Here is a 16,844-nt window from a genome sequence, read left to right as displayed (position 1 = left end):
AGCCCCGGGGCACACGTTCCAAACCAGCGAAGTTCAGCGCTCACGCCATCCACGCTATCCACGACTTCCCCATCCCGGATCTCTCTAATGCACACGCGCAAGCAGGGCTCCACGCGGATCCAGCTGGAGGGCCGCTGACGCCATGGAACTTTCTAGAATCCCCCGCCCGCAGGCCGTCAGCAGCGGGTTCAAGCCCGGCTGCGCCACGTGCTCGGGAGACGTCACGTCGAAGGCCAAGGGGAGCCCAGGCGGCGCTCCGGCGTGGAAGGGGCCCCACGCAGGGCGCCGTCGCCCGCGGCACGTACGGTGGCCTGTGGGGCCCACGGGGGCTCGTCCCAGGCTGCACCGCGCCCGCCGCGACCCGCCTGCGGGACTCGCGGCCTGGCGGACTCGCGGCCGCGGCCTCGGCCTCGCCTCAGGACACGGGAGAAGGTGTGGGGGCGGCTCCCGGGAGTGGGGGCCAGCTGCGGGTGCGGGCGGGACCCCCAGGCCGCCGCCGGGTCCCAGGCCCGTCCCTGTGCGGGCCGCTTCCGGGTCCCAGGCCCGTCCCTGTGCGGGCCGCTGCGGGGCCCCAGGCCCGTCCCTGTGCGGGCCGCGGCGGGGTCCCAGGCCGGTCCCTGTGCGGGCCGCTGCCGGGTCCCAGGCCGGTCCCTGTGCGGGCCGCGGCGGGGTCCCAGGCCCGTCCCTGTGCGGGCCGCGGCGGGGTCCCAGGCCCGTCCCTGTGCGGGCCGCGGCGGGGTCCCAGGCCCGTCCCTGTGCGGGCCGCGGCGGGGCCCCAGGCCCGTCCCTGTGCGGGCCGCAGAGTGGGTCCCAGGCCCGTCCCTGTGCGGGCCGCTGCGGGGTCCCAGGCCCGTCCCTGTGCGGGCCGCAGAGCGGGTCCCAGGCCCGTCCCTGTGCGGGCCGCTGCTGCGTTTGTGCCTCTACGCAGTCCGAGGCCAGGGCCGGGGTCCGTGTCCCCGCATGGGCCCCTGAGGCCTCTCACCGCAGCTCTGGCCTGCAGGGCCCCTCTGAGTCCCAGAGGCGGCATGCCGCCCACAGCTCCCAGCCGGCCTCCGTCTCTGCCTTCATGGGTGTGCGGGGTGCAGGCTGAGAGCGGGGGTGACGGGTGGGGGTGGGGGTGGGTAGGGGGTCCCCAGGTTTCCGCTGTGCGCACATCGGGGGCTCCCAGGGAGCACTGGGGACCCTGGCCACACAGCCTCCTGGAGTGGGCTTTGTTTTTCTCGGGTGGAAGGTGTCGTCCCCCGTGACACTTAGCGAACACTAAAAGTGCCCCTTTATTTAAAAAGTTACCCACGCTCCAGTTCTGGAGCTCGGAGGCGAGAAGGGCGCCGTATCTTGCGTGCCGGCGTCATCTGGCGGCCTCGATCTGCGATGTTTGAGCTCACCCAAATATTTCTTTATCTCATCAGAAAGTGCCTTTAACTGGAACGAGGTGCAGGGTGGCGGGAGGGACCTGAGCCACATGTGGAACTGGGGAAAAGGCAAAGCAATCCGGCTCGATTGGTCTGGGCACTGAAAATTGTGCCTCTTCATCCATTAATGGGTCAGCAACTCTTCTTAGGGGGTCCAGACCCAGAGTTTTTCAAAATTAAGGCGTCTAGCTTAGCCTGGAATAGATGATGCAGTGTGCTACACGTAGTATTAGATAAGTATTATTTTGTGAGATTTTGGTTTTAGAGACACACACATTTATACTGGATCATGTTGTAGAGTATGTTTGTTGTGGATTATTGCACTTTCCAGTTTGTTGCTGGTGTGGACCGGGATACATCTGTCGCGTAGACGGATGGCGCCTCTGCAGTAGCACTAGCGCATCCTGAGTTCTAGTCACCCACACGCTTGCAGCTGCAGGAGTCTCGGTGGTGTTTTTGCACTAATTGGCTCCATGCTTCACGTTTACTTCACACAGCATCAGCACAGGATGAGCTGGGGTATCTGATCCATTACGCTAAACACAGATCATCCCTGACATGTAAGGAGTGGGACGGCAGAATTGCTCCAGTATGTGAGATAGTCTCGCGGATGGTTGCTGATTATGGAAGCCGTGAGCCACCGCTGCTACCGTAAATGGATGTGTGACTTAGGGATTACCACGTGTCACCAAAGAGAGCTCTTTGCGTCATCTCTGTTGAAACCCAGTCGTGAGGGTTAACAGTCCACAACTCTTCTGGTCTGTTCCAGTTAAATTTTTTAAAAATTTATTTATTAGTTGAAAGGCAGAGCAACAAAAAGGAGAGACAGAGAAATGGATCTTCATCTGCTGGTTCCACATGGCCACAGCAGCCAGGGCTGGTGCAGACTGAAGCCAGGAGCCCAAAATCCATCCACGTTTCCCATGTGGGTGCAGGGGTCCAAGTACGTGGGCCATCTGCTGCTGCTGTCCCAGGTGCGTTAGCAGGAAGCTGTCGGAAGCAGGGTAGCCAGGACTGGGACTGGTGTTTGTATGGGATGCTGGCGGTGCAGGCTCTGGCTTACTCGGCTGTGCCACAGTGCTCCAGCTCTTACGTGGCTTCCTCCAAAGGCTTGAAACCTTGATCCCGTGCTTTCCTGAGGCTGAAGGGGTCTGTTATTGACAAGTAGTTCTAACTTCAGATTCGATGTTTTTAATTTTCTAAATCATTTGAGGCACTTAATGCTTGCTGTAATGGTAACTTTCTGTTTGAATGTATTTGGTGAGTGGTTGGTGGATTTTCATTTGAAGATTTAAATAGCAAAACATTTGGATTATATTTCTAGAGGACACTATTTATCCTTGCCTGTTTAGGCCATTTAATTATGAATGGTTAGAATCTCCACTTCTCATAGGGACCTTGGAACAAGTTTACCATGGTGAAGCAATACTGTTTTTATTTTAAACATATGGGATCGATGGGATCTCCATGAATGAATGAATTATAAATTATTTATCTTAATATTAAGTGACATATATTATTAGTTTCTAGTAAACTTAATCTCTACATCTGGTTTCTTTTATGAGAAACTAATTTTTGGCAAGTTTATTTCATGGAAAGTGTGAGGCATCGGTCTGAAATGAGGTAAGTGAGCAGAAATCATCCTACCCAATCGTACACTTTCCAACAGCACCCAACAGTGAAATGGGCTAGATGACATTTTAATCAAAAACCAATCAAGTGACAAACAGGTTGTTTTTTTTTTAAGAGGGGGCGGTCTTTTTCCTTACTGAGGGTCTCAGTAGAAGCCAGCAAGGAGTGCTCTGTAATCCCGTGGTGTGAGGCGTTCTGTGTCCCATCTTTCGTGTGTCCGTAGCACCTGCTGCATAGCTCAGGTGACTGTCAGCAGTCAGCCTCCCGCAGAGGAGAGAGGGCACTGCTTACACTCAGGGAAGGTGCAGACCCCAAGGAGCTGGAAGAGGGCCCCCTCTTTGTTTTCACTCTGATTTCCCTGTCTTCCGAGGCTTGGGAAGTAGTGGGTGGTTGTGGAATGAATGAAAGTACCATGAGGGAAGCAGAAGCTGTATTTCATATAAAAGGGAAGGGGCGTCACCATCAGATCCGAGGATGCTCTTCTCTGACGAGAGCAAGTGATCAGACTCTGATCCACGGCGAGAGTCTCCCATAGACCCAGTAGTGTTTCTGGGGTGAGATCTAAGCTCATTGGGTGACAGGGTGCATATCTACATGCCTGTGTGTGCACACACAGGCACTCCCCACATCCTCCGATCAAGTAGTTTGTGCTGTACTACTCTTTTTAAGATTTTGTTTATTTGAAAGGCAGAGTTAAGAGAGAGGCCTTCCATTTGCTGGTTTACTCCCCAAATGGCTGCAATGGCTGGGGCGAGGTCAGGCTGAAGCCAGGAGGCAGAAGTTTCATTCGGGTCTCCCACATGGGTACAGGGGCCCAAGCTCTTGGGCTGTACTCCACTGCTTTTCCACTCAAGTTAGCAGGGAGCGGCTTTACCTGCTACGCCACGATGCCAGAACAGCGCTATACTATTAAAGACTATGGCTACATATAAAATGGAGCCACTGGTGTTATTTGGTTAATAAGTGTAAAGATTCAAAGAGAGAGGTAAAGGTTCCCAGAGCAAATGGGTGTGGTTTGCATAAGGAGGAATGACAGGTGGGGCATGATCCAAGGGAGAGTTAACGTAGAAATAGCTCAGCTGAGGAGAGAGACATGTTGAGGTACAGTGGAGAACAGGGTGGCATAGGCTGGGGGGAGACCACATTTTAGAGGGGGAGCTGTTAGGAAATAAATAGTCATAGAGGTTTAGGTCAATGTAACTGGCATAGAGAAGCCATAACTTCTGGACAGAGAAAGTAATTAGCTGGGGGCTGCATGCTGAGAATACTTGGTAGCAGCAGCAGGGGGCAGCTGTCCTGCAGGAGCCAGAAGAGGAAGCACACAGCTCCCTAGGACTGGAATCTCTGTACCGCTCTGAGTCCCATGGATGCTTTGGCAGGGGAAAAAAAAAAGGCAGTGGATGAAAGAAAATGCGTTTGTTTTAGATCTCACCCTTAAGAGGGTGTGGAGAGGTCAGAGAGACCGAGCCTGCAAGCATCCACCATCCTTCCCGTGCTCTTGCTCAGCGTTGAGTGTGCTTTGCGTTTCTCTAGACCCCTGTGGAATCTGTGCTAATACGAAGGCAGAAAACAGGAGTGTCTCCTCCTCGGGAATGGGCTTAGGTGTCGATGTCGTGAAACTTAGTCTAGCTACTGGCTTCTCAGAGAACCAAAGGCTGCCGAGAGGTGCACATTCTTGAGTGTCTCGGGTCTCTGTTAGCAGTTGACGTGGTGGGCTATGGAGCAGGAAGTAGAGCAGGGGAAGAGGGGAATGGTAGATCCCAGTCTCTTTGAAGGCAGGTGTGTGGTCTTCGTGATTGTGTTTCAAGCCTCTTGTACAAACATGTGTTGGATAAATGCTGGGTGCGCAAGTAGCATGTTTCCCTGTCTTGTTGACGAATGACATGCATTGACAGCCAAGTATTTATTAAAATGTTAATCCCCCTCTTGCCCCCTGTTTCTTCTACCTGTTTTTTTGTGAGTTGCTGGTGATGTGACTCACCATGACCGTTTAAAGCTCATGGAATATTTACTGAGATGCCCAGCACAATGTCAGGTAAAGGGATCACCGGTGTTGAAACTGCCAAGTTCTGCTTACAGACTGAGACAGGCATGGGCTTGGCTATTTAGAGGGATGAGAACTTAATGGCCACATCTGTTCCTGTAGTGTTAGATCTTCGTCTAAAGTCCATGGCTAATGCTTTTCTGCACGTGGAATATGGACTAGTAAGTGTTTAAGAGTTCATTTCCCCCAGTGTGTTTGCACATAAAAACATACCCACACCACAGACAGGCTTTTGACTGTTTCTCTGCTCCCCAGTGCAGTGTGTGTAGGTCTGTGAATGCTTTTGTCTATCGGTTTGTGTGTTCCTTTGTCGCTGTTTTGGCTGTTGTGCTCTTGAGATCCATATTTTATCTTGAGATCCATTGCTCCTGCAAAGGATATGATAGGTCTTGGCACGTAATATGAACCCAATAAATATTTGCTGAGGAATTATTAAATGAATACCATGTTCAGAGGACAGGAATGGCTACAACTTGGAGACTACACAGTCTTTGTGCTCAAGATTTAACTGAGAAACTAAGTCTATAGTCTTGAAATAAATTGTTACAAAGAACATAAGAACAAACGCCTATAAATTAACTATATCAGTAGTAAGTAGATTAATAGACATCATAACAGTAATCCTAGCTAACATTCAGGGTGCTGTGTGTCTTGTGTGTATCTCGTTCAGTGGTTTTACAACTCTGCGTGCTGCTATTATGTGTACTCGTTTTGCAGTTGAGAAGTTCAGTGACTTGTGTGATAGGAGTGATCTCACACAGTGAGCACCAGGTGCGGCTGGGGCTTAGCAACGAAAACTCGCCGGAGGTGACAGGCTGAGCCACGGCCTGCCCCTGGCTGACACACACAGGCTGGTCACAAGTGACCCTGACCGCTGGCCTGCCCTGGGAGGGGTGCTGACCTGAGAGGCAGTTGTGTTGAGGGTCTGGCTGGTGAACGCTATTCCCAGAGAATGTGCGAGAGTGATCCGTAGGAGCCTTTGCGTCCAGTTCTCAGCACGTGACAGACTCGAGCCTTTCAAGGAGAAAGCCTGCCGTCGCGCAGCGAGCTCGAGTGGAACTGCACGCACTACAGACTTCAGATCTTGAAAGAGCTCAAGGAAGTGCCCGATAGGAAGTACCTGTTGTGAAAGAGAGTGAGTGTGTCGATCAATGAGCTGAGTTTGTCAGCATCAAGTGCCAGCTCTGTGCCAGCGACTGCTGTAGCTAGTCTCCTGGGTACTGTGCAATGGACAAGCAGACAAACACCATGGCTCTCTGTTGTGATCTTACTGGGGAGAGGTAGACAATAAGCAACAAATAAAAGAGGCAGTAAGTTAGAAGGGGAAAGCGAAGCAAGAGCGACCGGGGAGATTTTGGGGGCAGGCGGGCACCCCAGAAGTCTGAATGTCTGAGGCCCACCTGTGCCTGTGCCTCACTGCACAGTGAGTGAGCTTCTCCCAAATGATCTGCCAGGAGCCTTTCAGCACTTGGTCAGGTTGAGAGTGGAAGCTGGGTGGGGTGGACAAGAAGAGAGAATTCGGTCTTGTACCCTATAACCCACCTATAACGCGGTTTTAGGTGAAGCCACGTTTGGGGGAGCTATCTGATGTCAATAAGGTGTAGTCTTGAAATTCAGTCAGTGTGGGCAGGATGTCTAGGGCGTGTCCCTTAAGAATTCCCAGTGTATGGGGAAACACTCTGAAGAGCTTTGTCTATTTCGTTGTATCCCACAGTTTTCCCACACACATTTGAAGAGTACACTGTTGGGTGGTATATTGACTTAAAATTTTCACCTATGAACAAACTTCACTTTTTGAAAATGGTAACAAAAAGCATTAGAAGAAAACAATCCATTGAAAGTAAAAACTCAGCAGATCGGCTGGTTCTGTCAGAAGAGGTGAGTGGAAAAGCTTCTGTGTTTGCCCAAGAAAGAATTCAGAGGTGAGACAGGGATGCGTGGTCAGCACGCTAGCAGGGCTCAGAGGTGAGACAGAGATGCGTGGTCAGCACGCTAGCAGGGCTTAGAGGTGAGACAGAGATGCGTGGTCGGCACACTAGCAGGGCTTAGAGGTGAGACAGAGATGCGTGGTCGGCACACTAGCAGGGCTTAGAGGTGAGACAGAGATGCGTGGTCGGCACACTAGCAGGGCTTAGAGGTGAGACAGAGATGCGTGGTCGGCACACTAGCAGGGCTTAGAGGTGGGACAGAGATGCGTGGTCAGCACGCTTGCAGGGCTTGATGGTGAGGGCAGCCGCCAGAGGGATGGGCACATCTCCAGCAGAAGCCGAGAGAGCACGCCCAGCCTTTCAGGCTGAGGACAGAAGGTTACTTAGATTAATGGAGAGGATCACCGGGCGGCCAGGTGGGCATCTCAGGGAAGTGAATACAGCCTGGGCGTAGGAGGGAACTTTGTCCAGTTCTTGTCACTGTTTCTTCCCTTCCTCCTGGACAAAGGGTTTGTGAAGTAGGTAAGATTCCTCCTAAGATTTTATCACCCAGTGTTATCAGACTGGGCAGCTCTCTTGGCACCGGACGGAGGAGGTTCCCCTGGGTGCCTTCCTTGGGGGGAGGCTGGGGCCACCTGTGAAGTCCCTGGGGTGTGGTCAGGACTTTGTCCTGTGAAATACCGGGCTGCTTCCGAGGGGAGCTGCCCAGCTTCTGTCCAGGCCCCTCACACAAGGCATTTCTGACTTCCTCTCTGACAGACGAGGGACAGTACAGCCCAAAGCATGCTCCTTAAGTCTCCTGGAGGGACTCTGTCCTTGGAGGGAAAGCAGGTGGCTTCTGTGTGACTGACACTTTGTTCTTTCTGATCAAGCATTGGTTGAAAGCATCAAACAGTGCGGAGTCCGGAAGCTGCCTGGCTTCCCTCTCCCCACGTCCTCTGCCCAGGCTCAGTATCTGCCTCTCTTCTTCCTGCTGGAGTTGACTTTCCTGCCCCTGCTTCCTCTGTTTTCCTCTTCTGCGCCCTTAAGTGGCCCTCCAGCACCTGGAGTGGACTTGTCCAGGTCCACTCGTCTGCCCCCCTCCTCTCCTGTGTGAAGTGTTCCAGGAAGGCAGCAGCTGCTCATGGCTGTAATAGTCAGTGACAAGCTCACTCTGTGTGAAATCCCGTGGGTCTTCTGCTGCACCCCCCACTCCTCTCCACAAAACCACTCTGTTCATGGCATGCTGAATTATCTAGATCTCATTTCAGAGGTGTGATTTCACTTTTTTATGCAATCAGTTAACATTCTAATTAATTGACTTCATATGCATTAATGAGGATTTAAAATGTAAAACTTAATGTTTTAACCCACTGCTCAAGTTTTCTGACAAAATGAAACAGTTAAGTATTACCCAGAAGAAACGACACCTACACAGGCATCTTGCTTTGGTCTGTAAAACCTCCCAGGACGCTCTCTTCTCTCAACAATGAACTGGAACACTTACCGCAAGGCATGAGTCAGAAAGAGAGAAAGAAAGGAATTACCTTAGGGATCCCTGGAAGAATCATGGTGGTCTTTGTTTCCCCCTTCCCTGGGGCTGTCTTCCTAGGGGAGCTTCCCCCTTCCTCGGGGCTGTCTTCCTAGGGGAGCTGGGCTGCAGCTGCGGGAGACTCCCAGGCCCAAGGGGTCCCCCGAGGATCCTCGCCTTCCTCTCACGTACCTGGGGCAGCAGCTTGGTTTTCACAGTTGTCGCTGCAGGAGAGGGAGGAACCCATCGCTGATGAGTGAGGACCAGAGCTGGCGGCAGTCCCTGTAGGACTCCCCTTCCTGGCGAGGCCCCTGGAAGACCCCAGCACCCCCACCCACCTGGTGGCCAGCCCACTGGCAGTTCCTGCTGACAGGCGGTATGAGCCCCTGAGGGAGGGAAAAGGCTGGAGAGAAGTGCAGATGGAGGAGAGCTGAGCAAGCCAGGGCTTTTACCTGTCTCTTCTTCTCTGAACTGAATTCCTTAGCGGCATTTGAACATTTGGGAGCTCCCCTTTCTCTGCCTTCAGTCCGTTTCTAATTTGCTGTCTATTAGCTGACGGCCTAAGAAGAGTGTCTTTCAGCAGAGGGGGCCAGCTCCTGAGACCTTCAGAGCAGGCGTCCGGGGGGGCCCTGGTTCAGGTGCTACATGAATCATACCTGAATCAACTTGCTGAGGCTTCCTCCCCTGCCAAGGCACCTTGAAGCAGTCCAAGCCCGGGTCCTTTCCTCTTTAGCAAGAGAAAGTGAAAAATGACTGCAAAAGTTCCATCTGATAAACACCATAAAGTGTGTCCTCACTTGTCTCTGAAACTGAAGGGCTTTAAGCAGAGACAGGATGCTGATTTCCTGGTCCTAATAGGCTTGTGTTTGTGATGATTGTTCTTTGCCAGGGAAACAAAAACAAAGTGGGTGACTTCTGACTGTTCTTAGGTTTGCCAGACTTTTTTGTTTGTTTGCTGTATGGTTCAAAAAAGCACTTTTTGTTGTTGTTTCAGTTCCTAGGGCGCAGAAATGGCATGACTCTTGACTGATGCCCCTTGCATGAGATTTATGGCGTAGGGGTGTGGAAGTGGTGGGGACTTAGTTATCGGCAGGATTTGCAGGCTTCCCGGGAGTCCTGTAGTTGTCAAACCAGCTCTAGTGAGGGGGTTGGTTGCGGTGTGCGCCGCTGGCAACAGTGTTTTAGGTTTCTCTCTGCCACATAAGCCCCTTCCTTTTACAGTAATAGCACGATGGTCCTGCTCAGGGGTGGCTCGAGACTGTGAGTACCAAAAGGCAAGTGCCATCCTGCTCTGATCTCCCTCCAGTCTGCCTCCCAAGTGGTGAAACAGGAAGCAGCGTCCCATCAGGAAGAACCTGAAAGTGCCATCCAGTAGCTTTGTCTCACGTCACTGATTGCCCTCAGTCAGAAATCCTGACTTGCAACTTTGCAGGGTGGGTCTCTGAAAAAAAATTCACATAATGAGGTGTGTGCTGAGAACAGAGCTGCACACACCTCTGACTGCTCTCGCAGCAAGGGACGCCTTTTGTGGACTGACAGTTCGGAAAGGTAGGTGCCCTCTCTTCATCTGGTGGATGTTGTTAGTACTTGAGAACTTTCTAAACACGCTGGCCTCGGTGCTGTGTGTGTGTGTGTGTGTGTGTGTGTGTATGAGAGAGCAACAAAATGAAAATGCTCATTTTTGTGGTGTTGTTTGGGAAAAGATACTTCAAAGAGATACCAAAGTGCTTGATAGCGAAGCCCTAATTTTTTGGCACACTGAATCCAAACTTCTGCTTGTGACGGCTCCCGCTTACCCTTTGGCAAGTACAAGCTGCTTCGCTGATGTGTTAGGAGGAATGGTTTACATGGTGAAATCACACACGGCACTCAGCAGGGCTGGGTTAATCAGGAAAGCCCTGACTCAGGGTGAAACCCAAAGGATGACCACAGATCTTGGCTGGGTGGCCGTGCTAAGTCCCCTTCGAGCCTTTCAGAGCAAGGGCACGGCTTGCTTCCAAGACAGGCCGTGCTAGGCTGGTTCTGTCTGGGCGTCCAGTGTTCAGTGCTATCCCCGGAAGAAATTAGCTGATTAGTTGCAAAGCTGCCAGCCTGCTGTAAATAAGGCAGAGCAAAGCTTTGTTTTTCCTAATCCAAGCAAATGTTTAGTAAGGATGTTATTTTAATCATTTTTATTTTCTCAGAATCTTTATACTGTGCTAGGGGAAAAAACACTGGATTCCCCAGTTGGTGAATACTAATTTCTTCATTCATCTGTATCATCAGGTGCCTTCTCTGTTAGGCCCAAGGGTCCAGTCTTAAAACTCTACCTTTTCATTGCCCTCCCTCAGTTAACCTATTTTTAAAGGAGTTTCCGCCTAGAATTGCTGGCCAAAGAGGCAAATTCTTTAAAGAGACAATAGCCATATGTTTATACAGTTAATAGTTGTGCAGTCTTCCCATTAAAAATGTTCTGCTTGTTTCTAAAATAGCTATCAAGTTAATTTACATAAGCTTGAAGATAATTCTCCGCTACTATCCATTTACATTTATCTGTAATCTATTATGCATAATTTATTAGTTGTAGCCTGTATTTATTATATACAGTCCTTGCCATGTGCATATGCATTTTTCTGTTTACTTTTAAAGAGCTGGGGTTCCTAATAGGCAGTTTTCAGGTGAGGAGATGCAGGCCTGGCGAGACTTGCAGTGGCGCAGCAGGGAGGTGGGGACGCCGACACCTGGCCGCGTGTGTGCGTTCCGAGACATTCGCTGTGAGCTCCTCGAATCCCCGTCCCCTCCACTGACCCTTCAAGGGTCCCGTCACGTGGAGGAGTTTCTGCACCGTGATGCTGAGGTCGATCTGCAGTTTGCTCCCACTATTGGGGTGAACACTTCATGCACTGGGCAGAACATGGACCAAAAAGATTCAAATGTGAATCCCTGCCTCTCCCTTCCTGGTTGTGACCTAGGCAAGTCCGTGAAATTCTGCAGACCTCAGCTCCCTTACTTATAAACCACTGTAATGTCAGTCACACAGGGTGGGTTTCTGTACGGAACAGGAAGACAAGGCATGCCGAGTGCTTTCTGCCTGACCTGACAGATGGCAGGCTCTGGATAAGTGACACCCTCCCTCCTGTTTGCAGTGATTTGCTAATACTTTTTGGCATGCTGGGTCCTGTTGTGGACACAGGGCTTTCAGCAGTGATCAGGGTAGACAGGTCCTGCCCTCATGGAGCTTGCTTTCCATGGGTATTGGTTTGTATCAGCGTGGGGCTTTCTTTGGAATCACTTTCTGTTTACTGAGATCCGCTTTTCTTCCTCTGCTCCGACTGGGAGACAGCCTCTGGGGCAGTGAATGAACCATGTGCTAATGATTGCAGAATACAAGGCCAGAGGATCACACAGCTGGTGTGAGTGTTCCCGGTCCACAAAGTCATAGCAGAAGCATTGCCAGCAGCTGGCAGATGGCGCGAGGGAGAAGGGTGCTCACTCTTCTTACAGGATGCAGAGAGTGGCATTACTGCCCGCACTTACTGTGGGCCCTAGACCATCCACACAACCACGCTGGGCTGGCCAGGGCCTCTCCACTGTGAGTCGAGAGGTGCAGGAGATGGACCTAGAGATGTACGCTTTTACAAAGGTGGATTTGAGATGAGTGCCAAAAGCCTAGAGTCAAGTTCATTGGCTAGGCCAGCTGGCATCACGAATGGGGTTTCTGTCAATCTGTCCTAACTTTGAATCCTGAAGAACGGAAGGTGAAGGCAGAGATGGGTCAGGGGAATACAGGGAAGCTCCCTCTGGAGCCAAGTGCAGTTGTATTCTCCCGGAAACCCCTCCACACCCAGTGTCCTGACCTCGCTGGATGTGTATCTCCTGTTTGTGGTTTTCTTTACTGGAGGACCCTGCAGACAGCCCAGACAACTGACAGACGGATGAAAGCAGTCTAAAGTAGCAGCGTTTCTTTTCCTAAGTCCTGTGTAACAGTCCCATCATTTTATAGCCACACCATATATGTTGCCTTAAGCCTTGTCCTTACTGCTGGAATTCTAAATGTTGAAAACATAAATTAAGCTAAAAGCCTAATTTAAATAAATAAACAAACAACTAAAAATGACATACACAATCTGCAGCTGGCATGGTGAGAATGGAGAGGTTGACTCTGGCCTTGGGTGGCACTGTGAAGCCAGTATTCTCCATCAGATGGTGGACAGATGGTCAGTTTTCAGTGGGCTTCAGTGATCACTGTGTTTCTAAAACAGTTAAATTATTTTCAAAATCCATCATTATCAGACCTTAAAGTCTGAGAAAATTCCTGCATAAATGGAAGGTAGTTTGAGTGAGAAGGGAAATTGGCTTGAGTGACCTTGGGACAGATCTCATCTTTTGGGTGAGGAATTGTAATTCCTCAAGTTGTGAGTATGTATGTACTACTCAGACACGAACTGGAAGGGCTTGGGGATGGATGGATAACCATTTCTTCATATTCTGACCTAGCTGGTCACTGAGAAGTTTGGGGAAAGGCTCTGTGCTGGGGTTTGGTTTATAGAAGTTCCAACTTAATGGAAAATGCTGGGAAACTGAGATATTTAACCAAAATACCCAAATTCCTCTGCTCGGGATTGCTAAGCATATGCCCAGATCTGTGTGCCTGCGTACTATGGTAAAACTATAAAATTCACAGCATAGGAATTATATTTAGTTTTTATTAAGAAATAAAATATTATGCTAAGAGGTTTTATTAAGACAAATATTTATTTGAAAGGCAGAGTTACAGAGAGGCAGGGGCAGAGAGAGAGAGAGAGAGAGAGAGAAAGGTCTTCCATCTGTTGGTTCATTCCCCAAATGGCTGCAAGGGCCAGAGATGGGCCAATCTGAAACCAGGAGCCAAGAGTTTCTTCTGGGTCTCTCACACGGTGCAGCCCAAGGATTTGAGCTGTCCTCCACTGCTTTCCCAGGCCATAGCAGAGAACTGGATTGGAAGTGGAACAGCCGGGACATGAACCGGTGTCCATATGGGATGCTGACTCTGCAGGCGGCAGCTTTACCCACTACACCACAGTACCAACTCCACATTAAGAGGTTTTAAATTATTTTATTTACTTATTCATATTCACAAATGAAGTACTTAGTGATGAAAAAATCATGCAATAATACGTTTTATTCTCTATGGAGTATGTGTAAGCTGAAACTCGGCTGTTTGTGTTATTTTTATTCTTTTTCCAGAAATATTTTATTGGATAGTCAATAAATCCTTGTTGAATAGATGGATCTTGACAAGGCTGAACAATAACTAATCGTTTCAAGATTCAAGCAAAGCAATCTGAGAACATTTCATTCAGTAATGAAGGTTATTTGACATCATTTAATAACTAAATTGGCTTCAATTTCTTCCCTTCAAAGTTTGTTTTCTTGTTTGACATATGACTAGAACCTTGAAAACATACCGTATGCTGATGCTAAACAAGTCTTAGAGTGTGCAGGGTAACAGTTTTTATTTGTACGTTTATGTGATTGCAGTGATTACGTCATTGCCATGTTCTGTTCTGGGTCGCAGTTGCAGGGTCTTGTGATAAGCCCCTCCTGTTCCGCTAGCTGTCGCTGGCTTTTCCTCGCTGGGCTCCAGCAGGGTCTGCTTTGTGTGGAATTCTGGTCTACATCCAGCTGTGCAAGAGGAAAGCTTCAGAGATTCTAAGGAACACACATAAATACACACACACACAATTTCCAGAAATAGTAGTTTCACACAGCAGTACTTGATATATAGTGATATTTTCTGTTCCATTCCATTCCAGTCGATACAATTTCTAGTCATGACCTACTAAATCAACTACAGAACTTAAAACAGGTACTACAGTCAGAGGCACAGTAAACTGATGGAAAGGACTATGAGATGCTAGAAGCACATGAGCTCGTCTGGACTGTTGATTATGAGAATGTGGGTGCTGTAGGAAAGCATGGACATGTGAATATCTGCATTGGAAAAAAGAAAATGGATTCTCGCCTCAAAATCTGTACAGATCTAAATACTAAATCTGGTTGACACGGGTAAAACCGGGTCACATCCAGTTCTGCACTGCGGGGCCGACCTTGTGGTATAGCAGGTTAAGCCGCTGCCTACATGCCAGCATCCCTTATGAGCACCGGTTCAAGTACTGGCTGCCCTACTTCTACCCCAGCTCCCTGCTAATGTGCCTAGGAAAGCAGCAGAGGATGTTCCAAGTGCTTGGGCCCCTGCATCCTTTTGGGAGAAGCTCCTGCTCCTGGCTGTTGTGGCCATTTGGGGAGTGAACCAGCAGATGGAAGACCTGTCTCTCTCTATGTCTCCCTCATCCTCTGTAACTCTGCCTTTCAAATAAATAAAATAAATCTTTAAAAAAATAGATCTGAACCACACACTAAGGCAGCCACAAGCCATGTGTCTACTGAGCACTTGGAATGTGGCTCGTCCAATTAAGGTGTGCTTGACACGAAAAACACCATATTTCAAAAACTTTCTATAGAAAAATAATACAGAACACCTCATTAGTGATTTTATATTGATTATAGCTGCAGTGATATTTTGGATATATTGAGTTACATAAAATATGCATATTGTTAAAAATTAATCTTACTGTTAAAATGTGACTCATGGCCGGCGCTGCGGCTCACTAGGCTAATCCTCCGCCTAGCGGCGCCGGCACACCGGGTTCTAGTCCCGGTCGGGGCGCCGGATTCTGTCCCGGTTGCCCCTCTTCCAGGCCAGCCCTCTGCTGTGGCCAGGGAGTGCAGTGGAGGATGGCCCAGGTGCTTGGGCCCTGCACCCCATGGGAGACCAGGAAAAGCACCTGGCTCCTGGCTCCTGCCATCGGATCAGCACGGTGCGCCGGCCGCAGCGCGCCGACCGCGGCGGCCATTGGAGGGTGAACCAACGGCAAAGGAAGACCTTTCTCTCTGTCTCTCTCTCTCACTGTCCACTCTGCCTGTCAAAAAAAAAAAAAAAAAATGTGACTCATTATTTCCTACTGACCAGTGTTCTAGATGACAGAATAGAGTGCATTCATGGTCTCAGGGTAAGCAGTGATTTCTTAAACAAGATACAGAAAGTCCTGAAATGATGAAAAGATTTACAGGTTGTATTGTGTTAAAATTAAGAGCAACTGTTTCTCAAAGCATACCATTAAAAGAGCAAGAAGCGGCCGGCGCCGCAGCTCACCAGGCTAATCCTCCGCCTAGCGGCGCCGGCACACCGGGTTCTAGTCCCGGTCGGGGCACCGGATTCTGTCCCGGTTGCCCCTCTTCCAGGCCAGCCCTCTGCTATGGCCAGGGAGTGCAGTGGAGGATGGCCCAGGTGCTTGGGCCCTGCACCCCATGGGAGACCAGGAAAAGCACCTGGCTCCTGGCTCCTGCCATCGGATCAGCACGGTGTGCCGGCCGCAGCGCGCCGGCCGCGGCGGCCATTGGAGGGTGAACCAACGGCAAAGGAAGACCTTTCTCTCTGTCTCTCTCTCTCACTGTCCACTCTGCCTGTCAAAAAAAAAAAAAAAAAAAAAAAAAAAAAAAAAAAAAAAAAAAAAGCAAGAAGCAAGCTCAGAGGGCAGAGGGAGCTTTTGCCATGTATGTAATCAACAAGGATAGCAGGAAACCTGGACTGAAATAGTGGGAAAATGGACAAGAGACTTAAATAGGTCCTCCACCAAAGAGCATCTTCAAATGGCTCACTCTCACTAGCTACTGGGGGGATGCAGATTAAATCACAGCCAAGGACCACTACACATCCATCAGAAAGACCAAAATCTAAAAGACCAACGATATAGGTGTTGGCAAATGTTTTAAGCAACTGGAATTCTCACGTGTTGTTGTGGGAGTGGACATTGGCACAATGTCTCTGGAAAACTGTTCCGCAGCATCCATTAGACCTGACTATGCCTGTGACTTCTGACTACCAGCTGTATGCCCTGCAGAAGCGCATACATGGGTCTGCGGAGAGCTGCATCGGAAGTGGAGCAGCCAGGATTGGAGCCAGCACCCATATGGGATGCCAGCTCCACAGGCGGAGGCTTAGCCCACTACGTCACAGCGCAGGTCTGATGACCTTATTCAACTTATTCTGATGTTGAAGATGTAATTCAAAAGGAGAAATCTTGGTGACCTAAGGAGTTCTAGAGTTGAATGCCTTAGGAAGCCAGATAGTAGTGGAAGTTAGGCAGATTAGTAAATGTATGCTCCACTGAAGGTCTGCAGCTCCAGTGATGATCTTAAGATGTTTCAAGCTAAGTTGTGAAAATCCCTGACTTTTATGTGTTGGCTTGCGTTATCCTAACCCATTGTGCATGTCAAACCAAACGAAGTATAGGCCC

General features: G+C 49.8%; 1 protein-coding gene across 3 annotated transcripts in view; it reads left to right on the top strand.

Annotated features, from left to right (window-relative positions):
- The first annotated feature begins 313 nt into the window (after window positions 1-313).
- The window catches only part of CERS3 (ceramide synthase 3), a 112,546-nt gene continuing 96,015 nt past the window's right edge, over window positions 314-16,844 (top strand). The window contains exon 1 of one of the 3 annotated variants that reach the window (XM_070053524.2): window positions 314-432. The gene's annotated coding sequence lies outside the window, so the exon portion shown is untranslated. Of the gene's footprint in view, window positions 433-9,936; window positions 10,075-16,844 lie in introns of those variants that run through there. The other 2 variants (XM_070053523.2, XM_089311140.1) reach the window with 2 other exon arrangements.

This window comes from Oryctolagus cuniculus, chromosome 12 (genome assembly GCF_051225735.1).
Source record: "Oryctolagus cuniculus isolate XC-2025 breed Fujian yellow rabbit chromosome 12, ASM5122573v1, whole genome shotgun sequence".
Lineage (NCBI taxonomy): Eukaryota > Metazoa > Chordata > Mammalia > Lagomorpha > Leporidae > Oryctolagus > Oryctolagus cuniculus.
Note: the sequence above shows the minus strand (reverse complement) of the source record. Positions and strands in the feature narration are given on the sequence as shown.